This window comes from Pelodiscus sinensis, chromosome 1 (genome assembly GCF_049634645.1).
Source record: "Pelodiscus sinensis isolate JC-2024 chromosome 1, ASM4963464v1, whole genome shotgun sequence".
Lineage (NCBI taxonomy): Eukaryota > Metazoa > Chordata > Testudines > Trionychidae > Pelodiscus > Pelodiscus sinensis.
This window is the reverse complement of record NC_134711.1, coordinates 109,547,805-109,575,119: the sequence shown is the minus strand read 5'-3', so window position 1 is coordinate 109,575,119 and position 27,315 is coordinate 109,547,805. Positions and strand designations below refer to the sequence as shown.

The following is a 27,315-nucleotide window of genomic DNA, read 5'->3' as shown; positions in this document are numbered from 1 at the left end:
TGGTGGAGGGCAGCGAAGTAGGGGCAGGTGGCAGCCCCTGCAGCGGCGCCGCCCCTTGTGGCCCTGGCGTACCCCTGCCGCAGCTGTTTCACCTTAATGCGCACCTGCTCCTGGGTGCGCCTGTGTCCCCTGCTGGCCATGGCGGCTGCTATGCGGCCATAGACGGCCGCGTTCCTCCTCCTAGTGCGGAGATCATGGACATTGGGGGCCTGCCCCCAAACCTCAATGAGGTCCATGACCTCCGCACTAGACCAGGAGGCCGCGCGCCGTCTATGGCCCCTGGCTGGCCCCTGGGTGCTCGGGGACTGGGCAGGAGACGGCTCGCTGCCACTGGCTACCTGGCTCATTGTGGGGCCACTGGCTCAGGGGCAGAGATTGCTGGCAGGGCTGGCTGACTCCAGTGCCGTCTGGCCAGAGTCTACCCCTTTAAGGGCCCGGGGCTGGGGGAGAGGAGAAGAGTTTTCCTGGTTGTGCCCAGAGAGGCCACCAGGGGGAACCGGGAAGGGCTAGCCTCCCACTAGTTCGAACTAAAGGGCTACACAGCCCTTAGTTCGAACTAGCTAGTTCGAACTAGGCTTAATCCTCGTAAAATGAGGTTTACCTAGTTCGAACTAAGCGCTCTGTTAGTTTGAATTAAGTTCGAACTAGCGGAGCGCTAGTGTAGCGCCTATGAAAGTTAGTTTGAACTAACGTCCGTTAGTTCGAACTAACTTTGTAGTGTAGACATACCCTAAGATATTATCTTGTAGGCAACAAGTTCAAACTGGTGACCGACCATGCACCGCTCAGATGGATGAATTCAATGAAAGACAACAACGCAAGGGTCATGCGGTGGTACCTCACCCTGCAGCCGTACCAGTTTGAGATTGTACACTGGCCTGCTAAGGCCCACAGGAACGCGGACTTTTTTTCCCGGGTGCACGAGGTATCGGACAAGGGGGAGAAGCCCGAACAAAGGGGGGGGTGTGACGGGGCAGCGCCCGAGCCCTGCACAGACCGAACGCCGTCCCCGGCGTGCTGGGGAGAAGCAGCGGCGCCGCGCCTGCTCCTGCCCTGCGCGGCTTTTTCGGCCGCGGGTGGGGCAGAGCGCGCGCACCCACGAGCGGCGTCCAGCCGCGCCGCTACGGCCCCGGCCGGGCCGGAAGGACGGGACTCCAACGCGGCCCCGCCGCACTGGATGGCGCAAGTGCCCAGCAGGACGACACCGCCTGGCGTAGGAGGCAGCCCTGCCCCGCGGCCAGAGACGTCATCAGGGCAGGACATCTCACCGGCTACGGAGACTCGAGAGACCCAGCCGCCATGGCGACGCGACGAGGGAGGTAGGAAGTGACCCAGGGCAGGGTAACGGAACCCGGGGGGTTGGTGTGTTAAGGGGACCCTCTCCCCCACCAACCAGGACTGGGGGTACCATCCCCCAGACCTTAGGGCCCTGGGTCGGGGCTCAGAGTGAGGGCGGGCCCGAGCCCCCCTACCCTCCCCTGCCAGCGCAGACGCCAGTAAGTCAACCCCAATTGCGGACCGATCCTGCCGGACTCGGGGCAGGCCACCAGGGTGTAGGGAGCACCTAGGACGGAGACCTCGGGTGAGGGACGACAGAAGGGCGGGACAGCGGCCCGGCTCAGCCCGAAGGGGGTCGCCCCGGCGCCACGCCCCTCCACAGTGCCCATAATATACTGTTACTTGCATATTTTATAAATCTAAACAAATAGATCATTTATTTAACATACATTATTAAGGGCACATGAGCAAACTCTACCAATGTGCAGGAAATATAGTAAATGAGCATCCTGTTTTAACCAGGAGACCTTCGATGACCTGTATCAGACAGGTAGCTGTGTTAGTCTGGATCTGCAAAAGTGACAAGGAGTCCTGTGGCACCTTATAGACTAACAGATGTATTGGAGCATAAGCTTTTGTGGGCAAAGACCCACTTTGAATGCATCTGTCGAAGTGGGTCTTTGCCCACGAAAGCTTATGCTCCAATACATCTGTTAGTCTATAAGGTGCCACAGGACTCCTTGTCGCTTCAAGGACCTGAAACTCAAATAAAGAGTCAGAAAAAAAAAAGCAGCTTCAACATCATCACAAGTTATGTAGGGACAAAATTAGAAAGGCTACTGCACTAAGCAAGATTGAACTAGCTAGGGACATTTTACAAATACATTAGAAGCGAAAGGAAGACCAAGGACAGTGTAGGCCCATTACTCAATGAGAAAGGAAAGACAATAACAGAGAATACAGCAATGATTGAAGTGTTAAATGCCTTTTTGGTTTCAGGTTTCACCAAAATTTTTAGCAGTGATCAGACAACTAAAATAGTGAACATCAGTGAAAATGGGATAGGAACATTAGTGTCAATGGGGTGAATGGGGAGAGTGGACGCTAAAACAGAACAAAAAAAACCCAAGCAAAGAATTACTTAAATTAGACAGCTTCAAGTCAGCAAGGCCTGATGAAATATTCCATAGAACGTATAAGGAACTAGCTGAAGAAATCTGAATCATTAGTGATTATATTTGAAAACTCAAGGAAGACAGATTTGATCCTAGAGGGCTGGAAAAGGGCAAACTTAATACCTAACTATAAAACGGGGGGAAAGGACAACTCAGGGTATTATAGACCAGTCAGTTTAATTTCAGTACCCAGAAAGATAGAGCAGCAAATAATCAATCAGTTTGTAAGCACACAGAACATAATAAGTATCAGAGGCAGGGGTGGATGAGGGTTTTGCGGGGCCCAGGGCAGCACAATTTCGTGGGGCCCCCCCCTTTGACACAGCACATGTGCGGGGCCTCTTGAAGCTCCATGCCCTATATCAGCTTCTGATCAGAGAGGTAGCATAGTGTTAAGTATCAAAGGGGTAGCATTGTTAACATCTGCCCCAGGACCCCAAGGTGTTAGGTAACAATCAGCATGGATTTGTCAAGCACAAATCATGTCAAATCAACATCCCAAGCTGCCTGTCCTGACCCAATCAAACTCCAAACCATCACAGCCCTCTGCCAAGCCACCAGCCCCAGCACAGAGCAGGCAGCATGGCCAGAGAGGCCACAACACTGGGAGGATGGGTGCTTCAGCCCCCAGCCTGCCTGTCCCAAGGGCCTGGGAAAAGCAGGCAGGAGATGGCCTGGCTTGGGGGGTGGAGCATGGGCAATGACATGTCAGACACTTTGGGAAAGCAAAGCCTTCCTGTGCCTACGAAACCTGCTACTCACGTGAGTCATAGTGGGTCACCAACTAAATAGTTTTCAACATTGTTGCAAACAGAATAATCATTCTGGGATTTGTTAGCTGGAGTGCTGTAAACAAGCCAGATGAAGCAATTTTTCCTCTATACAGGCAGTCCCCGGGTTACGTACAAGATAGGGACACTAGGTTTGTTCTTAAGTTGAATCCGTATGTAAGTCAGAACTGGTGTCAAGATTCAGCCGCTGCTGAAACTGACCAGGGGCTGACTACAGGAAGCCCGAGGCAGAGTTGCTCTGCCCCGGGCTTCCTGGAATCAGCCTCTGATCAGTTTCAACAGGCTGAATCTGGACGCCAGTTCTGACTTACATACAGTTTCAACTTAAGAACCCCAGGCGTCCCCAAGTCAGCTGCTGCTGAACTGATCAGCGGCTGATTCCAGGAAGCCCGGGGCAGAGCAACTCTGCCTCGGGCTTCCTGTAGTCAGCGCTGGTCAGTTTCAGCAGCGGCTAAATCAGGCGCCTGGGGCAGAGCAGCTGGGGTGCTGCTGGGTTGCTCCAGTAGCGCCGCTCCTCGGCACTACTGGACCAACCCAGCAGCACCCCATCTGCTCTGCCCCAGGCGTCCTGATTCAGCCGCTGCTGAAACTGACCAGCAGCGGCTGAATCAGGACCAGAGCAGCTGGGGTGCTGCTGGGTTGGACCAGTAGCGCCCAGAGCGGCGCTGCGGGACCAACCGGCAGCACCCCAGCTGCTCTGCCACAGGCGTCCGGAGAAAAGCCTAGTCTGCTGGGGGGGGGGACATACTAGCTGCGCCCCCCCCCACCCCAGCAGACCAGGAAGACACGGGCGGTGGACCGAGATGCACCGCGGTCCCGCCGCCTGGGTCCTCCGCGGCTTTGCTCCCCGTCTCCCTGGTCTGCTGGAGACCAGCAGACCAGGGAGACGGGGAGCAAAGCCTCTGAGGACGCCGGCAGCGGGACAGCCGAGGACGTCTGGGCTGTCCCGCTGCCGGCTTCCCCGCGGCTTTACAAAGCCCCTCCGCGGCTTTGCTCTGCGTCTTCCTGGTCTGCAGACCAGGGAGACGCAGAGCAAAGCCCCAGAGTACACGGGCGGCAGGACCGCGAGGTCCCGCAGTCCGTGTACTCTGGGGCAGCCCCGTTCGTAACTGCGGATCCGACATAAGTCGGATCCGCGTAAGTCGGGGACTGCCTGTATAGATGAGGACTATGTTATTTCGGAATAACATTAGCTATTCCAAAATAACACTGCTGTGTGGACGTACCCTTAGACAGCTAGTCTTTGTCTACACTGCAGGGATCCATTGGAAAGAGGCTTTTTGGAAGAGGCTTTTCCGAAATTTGGCCTGTCTAAATGGGGCCAAATTTCAGAAAAGCCTCCTCTTTAGGAGGAGCCCTTATTCCTCATGGAACGAGGAATACAGGGCTCCCTGAAAAAGCATGTTTGCTCTTCCGCAAAAAAAGCAGAAGAGCAAACACGTTCCCTGGACGCGGTGGGGGTTTTCCGATATCCCGGAAAACCCCCGCAGTGTAGACATAGCCCTAGGTGGCTTACTCTTTCCTCACTTCAGATGGTCAGTTTTACCACATGCTCTCTGATCACTGAACTTAAAATCGAGAATTGGGAAAGTGTGTTGCACTGGATAGAGAAGAGAATGGAAAGTCAAGCCTCACCTCCTATTCCCAGTTCTGCCACTCACTTATTATATGATCATATCTGGGAATCTCATAGGATACACCATTGCTATTCTTGCTTCCTAAAAGAACTCATGCCTCAATGTGTGTGCCAGTTATCACAGCTATTCTTTAGTGCAGATGTGGGCAAAGGGGCCTCTGTGGGCTGGATCCGGCTCACCAAGCGGGTAGATTTGACCCACAGATGCCTCTCCCCTGCTCCCAGGCCAATCAGAGCGTGGGGACAGGAGGCATGTGCAAAGTCTCTCACTCGCTGTCCTCTCCCCTTGCAGAGCGGGAGAAAGGAGTGAGAGACTGTGTTCTCCTCCTGCCCCCAGGCTCTGATTGGCCTGAGGGCAGGGGAGCATGCAAAGTCTCCTTCTGTCCTGCAACGAGCATGCGGCGCTTAGAGTGAAAGCGCCGTATGCTCCTCGCAGGGCAGGGGCAGGAAGCACATGAGGTCTCCTCCCACCCTGCAAGGGGCACACAGCGCTTTCACTCTAAGCGCTGCATGCTTGTTGCAGGACAGAAGGAGACTTTGCATGCTCCCCTGCCAGGTGGAGGCAGGGAGTAAGAGACTTCACACACTCCTCCCGCCCCCAGGCCCTGATTGGCCTAGGGTTGGAGGCACCTTGCGAAGTCTCCTCCTGTCCTGAAAGGGGGTAGGTGCCTAGAGAGAACCGGGAGAGTAGGGGCAAAGACTTTATGTGCCCCCCCATCCCCAGGCCAATCAGGTTCTATGGGACAGGGAGCACAGAAGTGTCCTGGCTCCGCCTCTTCCACCAGAGGCCCCCCGCCCCTTCCAGGGTGGCCTGGGGCCATTTTAAAAATTAGTGAAGTGGCCCCCCATCTAAAATTATTGCCCACCCCTGTTATAGTGCATTCATTATAGCATTCATGTTAGAGAACATACAACTATTATATTTCTATTATGTGCAAGTTTTTATACTACTCTCAAAGCTAAGGCATCTGAGTGCTTAGATGCTATTAAATATAGCTGAGGCAAGGAGGCTGTGTTTGGGTCCCATTTCAGATGAGCTAGAGGTTAGTGTTGTGGTTTGGATTGGTGGCCTAATCAGGTCTAAGAATTGAGTTTTGGTTCACATTAGATAGTGCTTATATTGCATGAACCATTTTTCACAGACTTTTATCCCCAGATGGTGGATATCCCATAAGTTCAGCAGATGTTTCAACATTTCTCCTATTTTGGACTAAAATTGGACAATAATGGCTATTCTTTAGATTCTGGCTATATATGAGCTAATGCCAAAAAATATCCTTGCTGTTTTTTCTGGGCAGGCTGGGATCTGGAGATTCAAATCCAAAGCCCTAAAATGCAAAGGAATTTAGATTCTACTTTCTGGTTTCAAGTTCATTCCTTCATTGAAACAAAAAGGAACAGGTTACTCTATATTCTTAGCACACTGATCTGATTTTACCATCCTCTGCAATCAACCAGGCTGAAATTTCCCCTGTGCAGAGGGCTGGCTTTGCTCCTCTAACAATTTAAATCCTCAAAATAAGGAGTAAGTCAGTGGCTCCCAACCTTTTTGAGCATATGGACCCCTTTCAAGCTATTAAAATTTCACAGACCCCTCCCTGCCAGACCATCCATTTTTGCTAGCCCAACTAAACCCTTCCTGCCACTCTAATAGCTTTTGAACAGTTAGAGCAGGATGATGTATTCAAAAAAGAGAAGAAATGGTAAAAAGTGACTGACCCATTTATAAGCCAACTCCTGAGCACAGTTGCAGCTTGTCAGCTTCAGGGTGGACTGAGGGATGTGCAGCCTACAGGGTACAGAGCTTCTCAGGTGCCATTAGCTGCTCTCCCCATGCACTCCGGGTCATGGCTTGCTTTTGATCCAATTCCCCAGATGCTAAGGGAGCAAGGGGAAAGTGCTTGCATTCTGTGCATGCCCCTCACACACCAGCCAGGTATCAGAGGCATGCACAGCATGCAAGCATTTTCTTCATGCTCCCTGAGCTTCCAGAGAATGGGATTAAAAGCAAGCCATGTCTTGGCTGTTTCCCCTTTACCCCCATGCTCCAGGTTCGGGAGTGGCGGGGGGAGGGGGAGTGGGGAAAGGATGGGCCTGAGCCTTACTTTTAAAAACTTCCCACAGACCCCCTGCACTGCCTTTGCGGATCCCCAAGTGTCCACAGACCACACGTTGGAAACCACTGGATTAAGTAATTTGGCCTTGTGCTGTTTTTGTGACAAGGGGAGATGTCACCTCAGTGTGGAATTTTTGTGCAGGTTTCCCTTATCTGGTTTCAGACACAGATGTCTAGCAAATTCTCCCAAGGTTAGAACAGCCATTTGTGGTGCTACCCTCAGTTGCCCAAGGCGCCAACCAGTGATTAAGGACAGAATACCAGAGGCATCCATTTAAATCAAAGTGGCTTCAGTATGACAGCTACATCTAATAGATCATCATGGAGCATATCGTGTCTCATTTGGCTCCCTAAATAATGACTCATATGAATTACACATTGGCTGATCCCCAGCTCAGGTGTTTGGATTCACTCACAAGCACAAACGAGTTATCAGAATGTACAAGCCATAAAACATTTCAGAGTTCCATTTTTAACACTTTATTATTATTGAAACAGTCCCATGCTGTCTAACCCTTTTGAACTTGAAACGATGTGTTAGATTGTAAAACATTTATCTGTCCAGAAAGAACAATGAATACACAAGGGGAGTTTTTAAATAATCCTTAATGATAACGTCCCATTGAGGTTTTTAGCAGTAATCTCTTGCTGCTGGCCATTTGTGCAGGATACAACAGCATATTTGCCCAGTGTTGCCAAATCTCATGATTTTATTGTCTCTCACAATGTAGTATTCCTCTTACAGCTTCAGTTCCTGGATGCATCTTGTTACCAAGAACCTCAGTTTTCATATTATTAAAAAATAAAAATTTGCAGTCTTTGTGGATGCAGAGAAAAGCTTGAAAATGTGAACCCCAAAACCTCCAACTGCGGAAAACAAATAAAGAAGAGCCCATTCTGGGGGCTACACTCATGATTTTTGAATGCTTGGGGGTGACTATTGTGATCATAGTATCCCTATTCTGCAGTTCTGTCCTGATTCCCTATGAATAAGTGCCTTGACTGCTGAAACCTCCTGTTTGTTTTTAAGGGTCACTTTTCAAAGGGGTTCAGATTCTCTTTAGGCATGGTTATCAGCTAGCCTAAATCTGGTTCTGGGTCAGGACTGGCCACTGCCTTCCATTCAGACTAAACACAAAGAAGCCCTTGCAATCAGCTGGATTGCGAAAACGCAGACGTATGGAAAAGCGGAGTGGAAGTTCAATCAGCTGTCCCAAAGGGTTTCAAATTTAAGTTACTGAGTGATTCTGGCATGAAGTCAGTGCAGGTTTTGCCACTCTCTTAAATGGGGAAAGGATCACATTTTTCTTGTGTTGACTAAAGAGCACATTCATTATCACAAGATGTTGCCTTTGTGACATGTAGCTGATGCAAAGTGTGTGGAAACCTTCGCTAAATCTCCTGTTGGGGATACTTCAGACTGGGGAGATCCCAGCAAGAATGGAGCCAGCAGATCCATATCTGATGCCTATTTCCCAGCAGCCTCTGGAACAAGGAACCTACTGAGGCTACATCTATACTATGAGTTTTCTTGGCAAAAAATATGCTAATGAGGGACTCATTTGCATGAGTCACACTCTCGTATGCATATTTTCTGCCGATCCATTTTTGCACTGGGTTTTTACGCAAAACCCCCTTTTCCAGCAAGATCGGTATACCTCCTTTTTTGGAGCATAAGGATCTTGCAGAAAAAGGGGTCTTTGCGCAAAAAGAAAACATCCACACTGCTTGTTTTTGCGCAAAAACCCAGCACAGGAACGGATCAGCAGAAAATATGCAAATTAGATACGACTCATGCAAATGAATACCTCATTAGCATATTTTTTGCCGAGAAAACTCATAGTGTAGACGTAGCCTGAGAGAGAGAAGGGGCGGGCAGAGGAAAAGTTCAGAGCTGAAATCGTTCCAGCAATCCTCAGCTGGTACTTGATATTCCCTAGGGAATGACAGCCAACTGGCACGGTTTAGAGTAGCTGCAAAGTTGCTCTCAACTGCTTTACCGTGGGGACAGAGAATCAAGGAGCTGTAAGAGACTCCCTGAAGAGAATATGACCTCAGGCATTGCTGTGAAGGCCCAGGGGGCATAGAACTTTCTCCTTCTGTAACCCACAGCAACAGCCCATTCCTCCCCACTTCTAAAAAACATCTTCCTGAGGCATTTTAATCTCATTGCTTGTGTATTTTATAATGCTTCGATTTATGTTTTTAATCTGTTATGATTCTTTTATAATTGTTTATGCAGCACAGTGAATGCCTCGGCAGGGAGTGCTTTATAAATAAATGGAGTTATAAATAATCTAACTTCTCCCTTCTAAAATCTCAAAGCAAATAAGGTGGCCCTGAAGCCCTATTCTTCCTGCTTTAAGACTGGGGGTCTTTTTCTTTCACTGTGTGTGTGTGTGTGTGTGTGTGTGTGTGTACGTGCATGCACACACATGTGTCTCTGTGTGTGTGACCTTTCCTTGTCATGAGTAATAGAAGGGCATATTTCACATTCTGTTCACACTGCTCACAGCAGACAGGGGAAGAAGCAATGAGAGGGAAAGAAAAATGAAGTGTCCTTGCAGCTTCATCTCCAATGGTCTCTCCTTTTTACAGGGCAAAGAATCTGAGGTTTTGTTTACTGCTCTGTAGTCGTTTTATGTTAGTTGTTTGCTGCTTCATTGGACAGGTCACACAAAATGAGAGACCCATAAGGATCTCTGAGAACTAGCAAACAAACCTCATTATATTATTAATGGAAATCTAATTGGTGATTTAACTGTGCCTTGGTTAACAGCCCTGTGAATGGAGATGAGTCTCCAAGGTTCATGTGGAATAGATAGAACTTACGAGTTCTGCTGAAAAGTCACAAGCTTTAATTTGGGAAAGGAGAAGTGAAAGATGGACCAAGTTTTACCAGTCACTACTAATTTATCCTCCCAGAAGTTGAGATTCAGATATATACAAAGCCCCATTGGTTTTCCTTACTTCTCGCAAAAGAAGGCGTACTGGGTGCAAGCAGGGGCTGCCCTTAGCATTCGATTTACCGGTATATAGTAGCTCCGCTAAATCGAATGCCAGATCGACCTCCGGAGCATTGATCTTCTGTTAAATATGGACACATTCTTTGTAACTTTAAGAAAAGCTTTTGCTACAGAAGTAAATGAATATTGTTAAGAAACAGCACTTGAACAAACTATTAGCAATAATGAAGGCACCTGAGAATACTTGTGCTTTAAAAATGCATGTATATTTCTCTGGTGATGCTTAAGCACAAAGAGTTGGGTGTGTGTGTACACAATACTTAAATGATAAATTATTTGGGTTAGAAAATGTTTATTGATGTGAGGCACTGAGCATACTTATGGATGTTGAAAAAAGTATAATGCACTCACATTTCTCCTTTTGAAGAAAATTCTGCACACCTTCTCATGTAAAATTTCCAAGAAAGATAGGGAGAGTTTTGAAAGAACAAAATGAACAGCATTTAGGCCATTATGGTGAAAGACACTACTGGATGCAAGTTAAATGTTGGTCAACGAAAAATGGCATCCAATTTAGCAAGTCTGGATTAATTGAACTAGTTCTGTTTTTTTAATTTATCCATATTTGAAGAATTAATTTATAGCCTGATCTATAATTTTTTAGAAACATGGTTGGGCTTTTACAAACTGAATTGCACTGGAAAGAAGTTGATGGACTACAGTGGTATAATTGTAGCAATTTTAATTCCTTTATCTGATTTCCTCTGTTTTAGAATTCATTTATGTTTGCAGTTAGATTGGCCTTCAGTAGAATGTCACCTCTTCTGAGTCTCCTCTGAGGATCATATTCTGGCCTCACCTCCAATTGACAGACATGCATACGCATGAGTCGAAAGCCAGAATGTAGCCTGTAAATTCTGTAAGTCACAGTTCTCTTGTAGTGGTTCTACGGGTGCCAAGCCTTAGGTTTCCTGAATAATTCTGACAGAGGACTGACAATGGCCCAAAGCTGTCTTCAGGTTAAGTGGCACCTTTGTTCACTCATGCCAAAGGTACAGAGCAGGTGGGTGTATGACCCAGCAGCCTATAGGGAACCCTATTAGCAGAGCCAAGGCAAAGAGCTGCAATTTTCAAGGGTCAGTGAGGGCATGTCTACACTAGGAAATTATTTCAAAATAACTTATTTCAAAAGAATAAATTCTGAAATAACGGTTTCAAAATGGCCTGTCCACACTACAGAGAAGCATTGAAATTAGTCCGAGGCAGGCTCCCTTATTGTGGATGCGTAACCTCGACTTAGAGCCCCAGGAAGCACTGGGGAGTAATTACTTTGAATGACTCTGGGGAGTAGTTATTTTGAAATAGCAGCAGTGGAGCATCCACACTGCAGCTATTTCGAAATAAGTGTTATTCCTCATGGAGAGGAGAAGTTATTTCAAAATAACCAGCCCCTTATTTTGAAATAAAGGGCTTGATAGTGTGGATGCTCCACTTATTATTTCAAAAGAAGGGCTGAGACAAACAACAAACCAAAATCTGTTCCTTCTTCCCAGACATTGGGGTAAAGGAGTTTTATGACTCAGTAAAGAATCCTATGAAAGGAAAATAATTTAATGTATCTGGGCCTAGTGCCTCGTCCCCAGTCCAAATAGCACAGCATTTCACCGTCAGATTTACAGCTCAACCAAGCTGATTACACACTCTTCCCAATATTTACAGGTGCATCTCTCCACTCATGCATCACCATGGAACAACATGTGACAAAAGTCACTCACCAAACGCAAGTGAAAGAGAGGCAACAATTTAACTGATATGTTTCTGATGGAATTTTCAGAAAAATGGGAAATTTTGAAAACGTCAACATGCTTTCAAGAAACATTTCCCCCTACTTGAAGCATTTTTCACTGAAATTTTAAGAAAATGTATATTTGAGTAATGCCTCTCCACACCATGACTTTAGGATTATGTGGGGTATGTATTTTTTCCAGACAAATTCTAGCCTCCAAACTTTTAATCTTCTCTATAGGATGGACTTCCTGTCTAGCTAGACTATATCTCCCATATTACACTGAAATCTTTCCACCTATTGAACTGGTGTGGTGCATCATGGGAATCGGACAACCAAAATGGATGCGGGGAATCTGGTCAACCAGGTAGTCTAGTCCACAGAAGAGAATTGGGACATGAGGCAACTAGAGATCTGAAAGGTTAACTGGTTAACCAGTAAGCGCTACCCTTAATCGGTGACGCTTATTGGTTCAGGTTAATTAGTAACTGCTGGAGGGTCTGGCTCCAGCCCTGCAGAGGGCCTGCTGTGAATAGGGGTTGCTCCGATCATCCAGAGCAGCCTCTGTCCATGATGGGCCTGGACACAACACAGGCAGGGGCTGCTCTGGATAACCAGAGCAGTCCCTACCTGTGACACGCCTGGGCCCGCCCATGCCCTCTTCAATCAGTTAACTGGTTGAATATAATGGTTAACCAATGGCATGGGATTTTACATCCCTAGATGTAACTACAACACCTGTGAGACATCTCAGCAGCTCAGAGGGAACACTGATGTAGAAACATTTTGATCAAGAAACTGAAATATAACATTTACATTCAGGAATATGAAAACAATTCATTAAAAAAGTGTCAAAATAAAAAGTTCTGACATTGCCAAACACAAAGTCTTCTGGAACTTCCCATTCTAAAAAAATAAAAATAAAATAATGTTTTGAATTGGGAGGAAAATAATTTTTGACATATCAAAATTTCTCATGGGATGGAAATTTGGATTATAAAACAGCGCTACTATGAGAGGTGAGAACAGAACTCTGTGAGACAGGCTGAAGCCAGTGCATGGAGTGTTTAAAAGATAAGGAGGATAATTCTGAATATAACACCAAAATGACTGAGGAATGAGTAGAGTTGTGAGGCTATCTTAAACCATTTGTGTATGGCTGAGAAGTCTGATGACACACATTGGTGTCTAGAAAGCTGAAGACTGAAGTGGTCATTGAGCACAGAATGACAACATTTGGGCAAAAGGACAGGACAGGACAGGATGGGTGTGAAGATTTAACCAGAGGTAAGGATGTACATTAGGTATGTATATATTTTCCTAGTTATCATAAACCCCTAAAAGCATCTTCATGGTCACACAGAAAAGATCAGTGAAAAATGAAATAATTGGGGGGAAAACTCACAGTATGTGATCAGGAACTGTACTAATCAGACAATTTCAATTTCCTTTAGTGCCTTGTACCCTATTAGTCAGCTTGATTAGCTTTTAGTTAGTTTGCAAAAGTTTTTTCCCTGCCTACTCCCCAAGAAGTATCTTCTCTGTATACTATAGGCTGTGGGAAATTCGTTCCAAAGGCAAAATTAGATTTCATACGTTTTGTCCTTGGACTCTAAATCTTGACCCTAACCAGAATATACTTTCATCAGTGACATTTCAAGCAAATCCTTATTACGCTAATGGCTCAGGAGGTCACCCCTGGGGAACTGATCTCCAAGAACTCATGCTGATTTTCTTTACGTCAGACAGAGTCTAGAGCTCCAGTCTCACACACTTTGCCAAACGGGTTGAGATTTCAGAGGTTTCGCATTCAGTTGAAGACAAGATGTCATGCTCTGCGTTTTCATTTACTCCATCCCCAACCATGTGGTCCTCCCACCCCATGCCCTCAGGTGCTAAGCAAACAGGAATCATATTGTTCTGTCTGAAAATTATTTTTAATGCTATAAATGGTATACACTGCTGCATTGGATCCCCTCCAAGTGCTGTGTGCTTACTTGTTGTTCCTGCTGCTCTGTGCTACACTAAAACCATCATTTTTTGCCATTCTGTTGGCTAAGTGCCAACTTGCATTCCAGAAATAAAAAGGCTGCTGATACTCGTACTTGAACACATTTTGGTGGTGCGTTAAGTGTCTCCTTGTGCTCAGTATGTATCTCCTCATAACCTTGCAGACTCTGCACAGTGTCTTCCTGTGACACTCTCTAGCTGTTTACCTCCCTGCTTCTTGTACGGTTTAGGTCACGCACATCAAAGCTGGGTTTATTTCTTCCAGTGCAAGCTAGTGAACTCCTGAATACTGTTGCAAGACAAATATTCTCTTGTCACACTGTTGTCTCCCACCAATACATAATGGTCATTATATTTTACACTGCAACTCTCACATGATCATGCTAAAATACATACTGAAAATTATAAAAAGTAATACTTCAGCTTAACCCCATTGGTATTACAGGTAAAACTATATTATGTTACAAGGGAACTGTTGAGAAATAAAAGCCAAAACTGTTGATTCTGAATTTTGTAAAGCACTTACAAACAGACCAAATCTGAATGAAGTCCTTACTCAGACAACACTCCCACTCACTTCAGTGAGAATTCTGCATGAGTAAGAACCTAAACACTGAGCAGGGCATCAGGATGTGACCCATTAATATTTATTGAAATAGTCTTATACTTACATTTAAAAATAATAATTGTATTGGTTTATGTGGGGTTTGTTATCTTCACTTCATTGCCTCCAAATGCAACAATGCAATAAGGCACGAGAACCTCGAAGTGCAACTGACTAGAAACACACATTAAACAAAAAAAAAAAGGTCGTTGTCAGAACAGAACACGGGACAAAAATAAAAAAGCAAGCAAATCGCCAAATAGTGGGAAAACAAATTAGATGATAATAATTCAGCTTTAATGCTCTAAGGAGGTATTACCCACACATGGAAACAAAGTGTTCCACAGGTTATAAATTGGGGGGCAACTGTAATCCCTTAGTTGGATTTGTGGGTGCATGAAAATTTACAGCTAATGAAAATTTATTTGTTGAAAGACTTTGGTAGAAGAGGGCCGTTTGATTCAATTTCTGCAATTTTGTTTTTGCTCTGGTTAAAGTTGTGTTTTTTGATGGGAACACTTTTCAGTTTGGGTTTTCTATTTTCCCCCTTCACTGTAATCAGTTTCAGCTTTTCCTCCATCACTTTCTGCAAAGAAATGCAAGAAACCTTCCTCAGTTAACCAGTCAGAGACCTGCAGCTATGCCCTGTGTCTAATTATTTCACTTCTAGCAACGATATGGTATTTATCTTTCTTTCACAATATCTGTCACTCTCACATCCTTTGTCTTCTCCCCTCTACCCCCCACCCATATCTTACTTTGCTTTATTTCAATCCCTGTTTTCAATGACAAGAAGCTGACGCATGATAAACAAATTAGACTGTCATTCTACTGGCCTTCCACAACAGAGCCATAAAAATAGAGTAATCAAATGAGTTTCTTTACTTTTAATTAGTTTTCTTTCTGCAATCATTCCTTTAATGAAAAGTTCAATTACAAGTAATGGATGCTATTAGCCTCATTGTACTAGAAGCTCAGCCCAGCTGAACTATCATACAGCAAAGAGAAGCAGAGAACAGCACAGAAATATTTTTACAGAGAAAGTGAATGGGGCAAATTCATACCCAATGTAAGTCCCTTAAAAATCAATGCATGAACTTAAAAATGAGTTTGTTCTTTTAATTTATCTCTTTAAATTATCTGTAATACCAGTTCATTACAAGTCACATCTGCTGTAGAGAAGAGATGAGATGTTTGGGTTTTGAGCTTAGCCCATTTGAACTCAAACTTTCTTTCTGAGCATCAGATCTGGGAGCTCAAGAAATGCAGGCCCCAGTTCGATTTATGTAATTTTCTTTTAAAACAAACATCTAAAAAGCTCTTGGCTTACATCAAACTTGAAACTTTTGAATTGTAGCCAGCACAGTCATCCATGACTGATTTGGGTGGTCTCAGGTTTCTTTGCAGAATTACTAATCCAGCCCTACTCCAGCGTTAAAATTACATTTTCCCTCCCCTATAGTGGTATCTAATCCACCAAATGGATATTGGAGGGAAAAGGAAAACAACCCTTATATGTCAAAGGAACGAAAAGAAAAAATTGCTTACTGCCCCCAAATGTCCCACCACTGCTCCCCCACAAACTCAAGATGAGATGCTTGGTTCCGATGACGAGGAAGTAGTTTAAAATGTCTGTTTGCTGCTCAATCCCAGAACCAGCCAAAGAGCAACCCAATTCCTTACACTTTACAGCAGCCAAAAGGCTGCTCTGTTTCTGACTTACCCCAGTTCTTTTTAATGATGTTGTATTATTGCCTCTCAGGAATGCAACCCCGTTCTTTATGCATTTGTTTCAGAAATACTCAGGTATTCACGGCTGAAAAGCCTTTCAAAATTGTTTAAATTAAAATTAAGCAAATCTCCATATTATTTCTGATAATTATTTGTATCTTTAAAGCGTATCATATCTGTATCTTTTAAGAAGATTTTTGGTTACTTTTTGTGGGGTGGATTAGAGACTTTCACTCTGGGATGATCAGCTTTACACTCCCCATATACAGTTTCTCCTTATAGCACTGTATTAAATCGTTTTTTCCCCACTCTTCTATTGTACCTCTGGGTTATCTTGTGACCTTTTCTTAGGTTACCTTGTAAAGGCCAAAGTTAATCAGGGGAGATTTTTCCCTCTTTCCAGAGTATCTCAAGTGTTGTTCTGAATGATCCTCAGTTGGGCTGGAGATATTTAGGATGTAAAGTTTCTCTTCCTCTTTGGACCTGCCCTTGGGAGGGCATTTAGGAACGTGACCTGGTGAATATTTAGTCTTCTTTTGATCTCCTTTGCTTAGGCCCCTCAGAGCCCCTTTTGCAGAGACATATAAGCTTCATCAAGCATATTCTTAATTAATCCTGGATTTAAAGAAATTTGGGGATTGCTGAACATCTTCTGTCTCTGGCAGAATGGAAGCATTTGCTTGATGCCAGTGGCCAAAGATATATTGGCATTTAATTGAGGCTTTAGCTTAGCTTCCTGCGGTTACTGGGTCCATTCAATTGGAGGTATCTTCAAATTTAGACTCCTGCTACTTCATTTGATGCATACAAAAGACTTTACAAACATTAGTAAAGAATGAATTAAAGCTACAAGCCACAACCACTGTGAGAAAGGGAGTTCTCCATTTCACAAGTGGGAAAAAATGGAAAAACAGAGACACCAAGACCCACACTTTCAAAGGGCGATTAATTTTGGAACCCTCGATTGTTGACTGTTCAACCTGAGACAACCTGGACTTGATTTTCAGAGATGCTAAGTATTCACAGGCAGCGTTGTCGTAAATTAGAGTTGTAGGTGCTCAAAGTCTTTAAAAATTATGCCATAAGAGGTGAAGTTCTTTTAAACTTGTAATATATTTCCATCATACATTCCTTATTCAGGGTCAGGTTAACATTCAAAATCTGGCTAAAGATTGTGTCTTGCTAACAAGGCAGTCCTCCTCCTCAGAGTATACAAACAGGGCAACCAACTTTCTAAATACCTCTCTTATTTCTGTTGCTTCTCTTGTGTATTGTTCTATTCCAAGGAAATCCCTTATTATACTCTACTAGCATTACCCCTCCTGTTCTGATAGTAGATGTACACATGGTCTCCTCCCTCTCTGCTGTTCCTGGGGTTGTTGGGGCGGGGGGGAGGCTTGGGCTGTGCGGCCGCCTCCCTTCCTGCTGCTCTGGGGCCAGGGAGGCTGGAGTCACGTGGCCTCCTCCCTCCCCACTGCTCCCGGGGGTGGGGAGACTCAGGCCGTGCATCCTCTTCCCTCCCCACTGCTCTGGGGATGCTGGGGCACACATGCTCTTCCCCTCCCCGTGGTGGAGGCGGGGCCTCAGCAGAGAGGGTGGGGCTGTAGGCAGGGCTGGGGGCCTGCCTCCCTCCAGAAACTTCTCAAATCTTCTCAAAGGTTCTTTGTGACAGACGGCATGACGGACACCTCTCCTTTTATAATAGTAGAGATGAGTTTCAAAAGAGAAGGTTGTCACTTTCCCCCCCGAGTAGTGTAAAATACCAAGACTAGATGCTAACAATGAACATAACCTACAAAAGCACCATCGGAGCTCCTCCTGAGTAGCAAAACTATGAAGGCTCTTCACTGGAGCCAAGTGCACCTCACTGGTCCAGCACCCTCAGGACCTGACTGGTCCCAAACAAGAGGATTTGCTGGACTGGGGGAGATCCCTCCCCTCCTGGCTGGTGCTGCCACTGGGTTAGAACTCCAGTCTGCCCCTGCCTTTGCCCCAGCACTCACTAGATGCCATCGGCCCCATTGCCGTCAGGGCTGCAGCACAACGACTGGAGCTCCACAGCCCAGGCAGAGTTCCACAGCTGCCTGGCTCCACAGCTAGGGATGGAGCTGCACAGTCAAGGGTCAGGGTGGAGGGTTGGAGCTGGAGTCCCACGGCTGCGGCTGAGGCTGGGGCTGGAGTTTTCCAGCCACAGGAGCCAGAACGGGGCTGGCGCTCCCCATGGTGCCACCAATTCCCCCGATCAGCCCCCGACAGGGCTCCCAGCTGAGTTGCCGATGCTTCCTTGTTCCTGGGCTTTGTGGTCCAGGAACATCTGTGGTCCAGCATGGACCACAGATGTTGCCAGACCAGGAAGTCCCAGTTAAGGGAAGTACAACCTGTATGTAGTAGTTTTTAATACATTTTCTTTAATGAGCTACCATAATGGAACACATTTATCCCCTTTCCCATATAGTCACCCACTCATCCAGATCAATTTATTTGTCCCAGTCTCTATTCCATTTTTCGTATGGGCTATTTTCTGATCAACATCTTTTTTCAGTCAAAATTAAATCTTGTTGCATTTTGGTCTTGGATCAGTTCCTCGAATCTGGAAGGTCTAGCTAGGGCCTCGGGGTATCAGGATTTCACAATAAAATAATGGAGTTGTAAATACAGAGAATATGGGAGCTTTATATTTGCATTACATATCTCTTGGTCTGATTTAAAATTAGGACCCAGGAACAGATGTTCAAATTGAGTAATCTCAGCTCTCACCCACAGCAAGTAGTCACTTTGATATTTCCTGCAGATAAATTCCTGGTTATTAATTAAATTAGCTATGGGACAGAGCCTTGGCAACAGGCATTTAAAAATTTGCACAAAGCTGCTAAGGTGGTCTGGATAAAAAGGATGATTTTAAAATTTCTGATTACCTCAATTTCTTTAATCTAACAATTATTGTGAATAGCTATATTGGGTCTTTGGTCTGGGTTTTACCCAGTGTCTGGATGGTCTATTGTTAACCCAACTGTGATTACATTTTATTAACTGTGATGCTTAATAAATTATAATCTAACACTAGTTAAGGAATCAGAGTTAGCCTGTTTTGTAGTCCACAAACTTATCATTTTTCCTTTTAGGTTTCCATGTGAATTTTATGTATAGCCCTCAACCTTCAGATTCACCTCCTGCCAGACATTCATCAGACCCTCATTTTCTAAGTGACTCAACAATTTACATGTGCTCCTTCTGGATGCCCTCTGCATACATTCAATTGATCCAAAGTGGGATCCTTCCCCCACACCTTTCTGAATAAAAGCCCCTTCCCTAAATCTTCTTAAATCTCTTTAAAAATCATAAAAAAGAAGTTTGACCTGGAATGGCAGCATATACATTGTTTAAAGTGCAAAATTTACCTTTCAATGTCCCCTTAAAATGTATTTATCCTCCATATCTATGTGCTATACTGAAACAATGAAAGGGAAGGGTTTAGTAAAGTGTATTTCCAGCCCTTTTCTATTAGATTGCCCTGGGGAAGCACGGTAGCAGTGTCCAACAAGCACGTAGGAAATGTGCTGAAAAAAAAATTCCCCGTAACTAGAGACAAGGAAAATCCTTCACAGTGAGCAGCATACCCTACTCCTTTTCATTAGATTGCTCATCCTTACACAGTCATGCCATTAATAAACTCCCCCAGAAGCTCCAAGCTTGTTCTCATCCAGTATATTACCCTTTGCCAAAAAGGATGAAAATATCCCTGCCAGATCTCCATTATTCTTAAAATTTTCCACAAGCGAGGACTAAAGACGCACATTCTTAGCTTTGGGGCATCCTGTTGTACCCAAACATTGTGTTGCAGGGCACTCACTCTGGGGGCCATTCGCTTGGGCTATGTCTACACAGCAGTGTTATTTAGGGAAAAACTGATGTTATTCTGAAATAACATAGTTTTCATCTATTCTGCAAGCAGTTATTTTGACAATGTCAAAATAATGGTGAGCCAGAGGAGTTCTTACTGCAACGCTTATAACCCTCATTTTACGAGGCGTAAGGGAAGTTGGAGGAAGAGTGCTCAAACTTGGACTTCCTGCTGTGTAGACAGCACCAAAAGCTGAAATAAGCTATTTCAACTTAAATTACACAATTGATGGAGCTCAAGTTGCATAGCTTATTTCAACTTTATCCCTGCTGTGTAGATGTGCCATTGGTCTCAAGGTTAAGCTGTAGCTAGTCCCTTCATTCAACTCCCTTCCTGGATCTTCTGAGGCTCAAGCCTTTGGCCAAGTCACACATGATTCAGTCCCCTTCCTGGATTTGCTAAAGGAACAATTCCAAATCCAAACACAAATATTCCAAATTATCAATCTTTCCACACCTGTCACGCTCCACAAAATCCTCTGCTTTTGCTCTCTCAAGATCCCCCCACTACAGTCCTTCCCCAGGGATTCTGACTGCTTTCCTATCAGGGGGATGTTCTTGTTCTCATTCTTCCTCCTTACTCCCTCCCCCAAATTTCCATCCCCCAAATCTCTTCCCCTCTACTGCAGTCTCAGCTCTATTACAGGCTCAGCTCCACCTCTTCCAACCAGGAAGCAATTAATCAATCACTGGTCCAGGTGCAGAGCATAGGTCCTTGGGGTCATTTTCGAATTAAGACCCTTTACCTTCTGGTGTGGTCTCTAACAAGCTTGCCAGCTCATGCAGGAGGCTGAGAAATAGATGCTAAGTTATGGGCAAGGCTGAGCCCAGCATACCTCAAAGGGCTAGCTGGCCCATGACAGTTAGTCTTTTCCAATTAATATAAATTTTAGAATGTTTGTGATAACTCTAAAGCCAAACTTATTTCAACAAGGGGATGTGGGTCTCTTATTTTGTTATTGATAGAGATGTAGCCGTGTTAGTCTGGTGTAGCTGAAACAAAATACAGGACTATGTAGCACTTTAAAGACTAACAAGATGGTTTATTAGATGATGAGCCCACGAAAGCTCATCATCTAATAAACCATCTTGTTAGTCTTTAAAGTGCTACATAGTCCTGTATTTTATTTTGTTATTGACTTTGTTTATAAAATAAATCACATTACATTAACTATGATTTTATAACCACAGAGAGTAAAATATTCTGGGTGCTATTTTATATTTCATGATAGTTTATAGAATATCCATTACTCATTGTTATGTCTCTGTCAAACTTGTTCTTCAGGTTCTGGACTGTTTCTTCTGCTTTCATGTCCTTTTCTTTTTTTCCCAATTGTTTGGCTTCTTTTATCTAAATTAGTAATGCTGTCTGATTGCTTGTTTAACTAGTTTCTACTGACATTAATGTCATCAATTTCATTTGTATATCTTTAATACAAGTCTGGAATTCTTTCCTCCTCTCTGTATTTATCATTTTTATTTTTATTAATAGGTCCTGCCAGTAAGCCTTACTAACTGGATGCTTCTCCACCTGCCCCCATAGGTAGTTTGCTGGAGTGGGAGTCTTTTATCTTCTTTGGGGGAAGTTCTTTGCTTTGAAAAGTTTCTTTCCTTTCCCAAACATCTAGACCTTGTCTTTCCTCCTTGCCTGTTGTAGCTCCCTCAAGATGGCTGCTGCTATATGTCCCTTTATCCATGTCATCTTTCCAAAATGGCCACTGTCACACTTCCTTCCACTGTCACTAAACAGTGAAGCCTCAGTGTCATGAATACCTTAGGTATGGAGGCTGTTAGTCTTTCTGAAATGTTTGCAAGTGTGAACAAAATATTATAGTTGTTCTTTCAAAAGTTCACAACTGTGCATTGATTTAAGACAGCTTTGAAACTTAACCATGAAGAAGAAAAAGCTTGTTCTTATGAGATTCTCTATCCACTTCTGTAGCCCAAGGATGATAATTTTTCTGCAAAGTTCAAAATGCTGCAGTATCATAATTCTCTTTCTTAAGGCTGGCATGATATGAAAATGGAACCTGTCTAAAGGCAGCCTGGAAACCTCTTGCCAATACCCTGGTTATAAGACAGTAAGAACTGGCAAAACATATTCCTAGATTTCCTATAGAGGGTATTTGTTTTCACTTGCTGAACATTTACTGTAGTCAGGTATATTGTGAGTTCCATTTTATTTAAGCACTTGACTTCTTCAGTTTGCTCTTTGTGGCTGCGATATATTCCATTCGCTCAGGGAGGGACCTTGAGGATTTTTCTGTACAAAAGATACAGTACAAAGGCTGCATTTTAAAATCCTGACCTAGATCCAGGAAGAGCTAACAATCTTGCTCTATTCTCCACTGCAACAAATCCCAATGCAGTGTAGAGCTGGCTCCCTATGACAACCTCCAGCATATCATGTCCCTTCCTGTATCCTTATTCTGACAAAATGAAGCCCCTTCCAAGCCTTCCTTGCAATTGGAATTGCACTCAGAGACTACAGGTTAGTTTGGCCATGTCAACACTAGGAAACTATTTCAAAATTATTAAATTTGACTTTACTGCTGATTTAACAAATTCCAACTAGTGTGTCCATCCACAGGGAAGCCTCAAAATTAGTCCAAAGCAGGTTCTGTTAATGTGGACACGTTACCTCAAATTTAGGAAGCACTGCAGAGGAATTAGTACGAATTACTCTGGGGAGTAATTATTTTGAAATAGTAACACCAGAGCATCCACACTTCCATTATTTTGAAATAACTATTTTGGAATTAGCATTACTCCTGATGAAAAGCAGGGGTACAGATTTCGAATTCCGCAGCCCATTATTTCGAAATAACAGGCTTGGTAGTGTGGACGCCCCACTTATAAATTGAACCTGGGGGGGAAGGTTATTTCAAAATAAAAGCCTAGTGTAGACCAGGGCTTTGAGTCAAGCAGCATTAAAAAGCATTATCAGTCCATTATTGTAACAGGAAAAAACAGAAAGCAAAGTTTCTGCTTCTCTCCCAAACATAAGAACAGAAAAAAACAGAGCCTCTCTATTGCATAGCAGTCCTGATGCCCAAAACATGAAATGGCCTCTATATCAGTTGACAGTCTTTGTGAGTAAAGCCTGCAATGAAGTTGCAGTAACGTGGGTTGCTGAAGATCAACAATGAAGTTCTTTACAAATGTCAGGAATCTTTGAAAGTCAAGATTAGGGGCACTGAGAGAGCTGTGTGAGGAGTGTTACATTATTCCTGGTCTCCAGTGTGTCAGGCTCCCCCCTTATAGAAAGTCTTGTAGTATTCTACCACAATTTCTTGTCGCATTATATTATATAATAGGGACACTGCAGTTTTTGGGAAAAATTACTTTCAAATATTGTAGGTTTATTTTAAATGATGAATGGGTCTAATCAATTTCTGGTTTTCCACTAACTCAGTATTACATAGAAAAACACTGTGCAGTGCTCTCACACACATATATTTTTATGGATACATTTATTCCTCAACATTTTTCCTAGAAGCATTTTCACTTCTGAGCAGGGGCAAAAAACATATCACTCAACAATGCTATGCAGTTTGGAAGCTCAAGTTTTCTTGGGAAATACCCTTTCTGAACAAAATATAAGACACGATTAGGATGACCATCCATCCCGTTTTTACTGGGACAGTCCTATATTTAAGGTCAGTTCCCAGTGTCCCGATTTTTTTTTAAATGGGCACTTTGTCCTGTATTTCCCCTACAATTGGGAGAGGGGAAGAGCTGCTACCGCTCAGGGCTTCAGCTCCTGAAACCCCAAGCACCAACAGCTCCACTCTCCTTCCTCCCACGCTGCATCCTGTGGGGGCTGAACTTCATCCCTGCAGTGGGGCAAAGTGGGTGGGGGGCCACCAGCACTTAGAGCTTTCACCTCTGGAGCCCCAATGGTGCCCCTCCTTTCTCCCCCACACGGCTAGAGCCTGAGTGCCTCTCCACACCCCCAGCTGCAGGGCAGAAGCCCGAAGCACCAGCAGCCTCCACCCATTTTGGGCTAAAGCCCCAAGCACCGGCAGGCCCCCGCCTTGGTGTCCCATATTTGGCATGGGGAAATATGATCACCCCAGTCATGACTATTAACATACCAGGACACCTTTCACACATGTTGGAGAGCCTGTCTCAGTACCCAGGCTAGTTCCAGTTGGGTAAATACACCCCACCTTAGCCTATACCAGAAATTACCCACATTGCATTTTCAGTTGGCTAAGGTACTCTTCACTTTCTTCCTGATCTTGTGTGTTGCTGGACACTGTTTATGGGCTGTAGCTTCCCACCCGGAAGCCACTGAATTCCAGTGAAGAATGAAGCAATCCTGTCATAATTTTAATCTGTTTGCAAAGAATGCAGATCATTTTAGGAACTTCAAATGGAAGCTGAAATAGCAATTTCATTTTTATTAACAAAAAATATCTTGTTTATTTAAAAAAAACCAAATACCTTCAGACACACTGTTTTGTTGTTGCAATCTATAATATCCAAACATCTATAAATTGCCATGATATACAAGTCCTGCAGGAAACAGGACACAGGATGTCTCCAGACTTGCTTAGTTTGTACACTTGTTAATTAAGTAAAAGGTTTGTTCATGGTGTTTATATTGTGCTACATTAGCTCAGGATGGTAATGTTACAAAGGGACAGTGAAAAATAAATGATATAGATAACGATTTAAAAAAAATAGGAATCAGAAGTGGGGAATCACAGATAACAATTTGTCCCTCTCATTGCTTTTCCTTCAGATTTTTCTGTCAGCTTGCAATGATTAGGACTGATTCTAATCTCAGTTACACCTGTGTAAATATGGAATAACTGTCTTTTAATGGTGTCACTCTGGAAACATAACTGGGATCAGAATCTGACCCCATGTGAACACAACTCAGCAAAGACAATAGCTGTTCAGCTCATGAAAACTATTCTGATTTATGAGGACAGTAGTCTATTCATCAGACCAGTTCTTCTTCTTTCTGACAGGAAAAGTGTCCTGGATCTGGCTCTAATGGCCTAAGAGAAGGGAAAGTATTTCTGAAAGGAAAGGGTCACCAGAAATCTGCTGTGCAACCACATACTATTTTTGTGACTGTGTGTATATGGTTGTCTGTCTCTCTTCCACCGCTGAGGTGTCAATATATACTTATTAGTCCTGGGTAAAAAATAAGCCAGCAGACACAGAGTTATTGGGAGAGTTTAAAAGGAAGGACTAAACTGTCCTGAGTTAAACTGGCACAGTTCTATTGAATTCAGTGGAGTTGCACTAATGTAACAGAGTAGAATTTAGTCTGAAGGTTCAACCTTAAAAAGTCACTCTCTTTATGATGGATATACACAGCTTTACATGAGTCATCACAGAGGAAAACAGAACAAGGGAGCTTGGCTGTGAGATCTGCCTGAAAAAGATAAAGCTAGAGAGACAATGGGATGGGTTGGGGGGACAGAGAAAGAGACGCACACACACAGTGCATGATTGGCAACAACAGCACAGAGACAAAAGTCCCTAGTGGAGCTGGAAGTTTTTTGTCGTCAAAAATGGCTGTATGTTACGACATTTATCGTGCTGTAATGTGGATGCTTGGAGGTTCTTGTCGTTCAAAGGCAGTTTTTACTATAAAACATGCCAGCGTAGACAAGGCCAGAGACAGAGAGTAAGAGAAGGGCAGAAACCAGATGTGTCTAATATTAATGAAGGGTATTTGAGCCTACAATGGCAGTGGGTAAACAACAGAGCCAAGGAATATTGAAAATCAGAGGAGAGCCAGTAGATGGCAAGAAGCCTCTCAAATATTGAAAGGTGAAGATTTCCAAGGCATGAATGTAGTTTACTGATGGAGCACACTGACTCATGGTTGCTTTTCATCAACATGAGCACAAAGACATGATTAAAGGCATGCAAACTGGATACAATGCATGTAAACTTTGGGGGCAGAAGGTTTCGGACTCGTGAGAAACTTGAAGAAGGGACAAAACAATGGGAATCGGGAAAGGCAGTCCCAGTACTAAAACTATGCTTAGATATTCTTCTACAAATCCCAGTCACGGATTCCAGATTATATATTGAATTAATCTCCTGGCCTCCTGGCCTTTCCCCTGTAGGGCTTCCACTGTTGTCATACCACCTTTCCTTTTTCTGACTTGAAATAAAGAAAAAAATATTTATTTCCGCCATTCCTGTCCTGGAGCAAGGTAACAAGGCTTCGCCGCATTGCACGTCACCAAGCCTTGCCTTAGGCACGTCCCAATGGGGAGTTCTTCTTTGACCGCTGAGTGCCACTTGTGTAATGATGCGACGTTGTGTTTGCTTTGTGCTCTTTCCTCCTCGACCTGCTGTTTCATGTCAGTGGCTCACTGCATAAAGAATGCAGGCTGACAGCTAAGGATTAGTACTAACAATAGCTTTAGACCTAGAACTTGGGAGAAAACAGAAGGCTCAAATCACTGGTGCACTATACCTGCTTTGCAACAGCACAAATGGGTTGGAATGCTGGTGAAATTAGCTATTTGAGTAATGTCTCTCCCATAGAGGGAATCACTGCATGGTCTGGAATCACAACCCAGTGCAGGGCCTGAGAGAGGAACTACATAGAAAGCACAGTTACGTAAAAGGGAGCAACATTTCCCAGCTGCTGGAATGGTCTTTTGGGCCCATAGACAACCCTGACCTGCATCATGGGCAAAACCATTCCCTGGCCATTCCCAGAACACCAGAAACACTAAGATGGACACCAACACCTTTTCCCCTGACACCTGAAGCCTGTGATGAGCACAGCTTGGGCACACCAATAAATCAGACATTATTATCAAAAACAACTGTCTAAAGAAACGCTTCTCTTATGGGTCAATTATAGGAGTAGATAGGCAAGGTTCTTGGCATGCAATGTGCAGGAGGTCAGATTAGATAATTATGGTCGCCCCTTCTGGCCTTAAAGTCTACGAGCCTTCTAAATTTATATTTAGGCACGTGACTACGTGGCTCGACTTTCAAATGTGCTGAGCCCCCTGTAGGTTCAATTGACTTCAGGAGGAACAGAAGCAGGCTCACTGTTTGTAAGGATCAGCACAGATCTGCACATTTCACAAGTGACTTCAAAATAACTGCATTTGCAACAGATACATGTGTGATTTTTATAAGCCTTTTTATGAGCCTTCATCCCTCTCCGCTAGTTTCCAGTGACAGCCCCAAATTGATCCAACATGTTTTCATTGGTCAAACTCTCTGCACAGTTATGGTCATGGAATAGAGCAACCCCCTTCCAATAAAAAAATCTCACTAAGTGCTTACCGAGTGCCACAGTATTCCACAAGCAGCACCGGATGGCT

At 44.3% G+C, this 27,315-nt stretch overlaps 1 protein-coding gene across 17 annotated transcripts in view; it reads right to left on the bottom strand.

Annotated features, from left to right (window-relative positions):
- Positions 1-27,315, bottom strand: part of CACNA1C (calcium voltage-gated channel subunit alpha1 C) — a 696,460-nt gene that overhangs the window by 272,762 nt on the left and 396,383 nt on the right. The gene's annotated exons all lie outside the window — the stretch shown is intronic.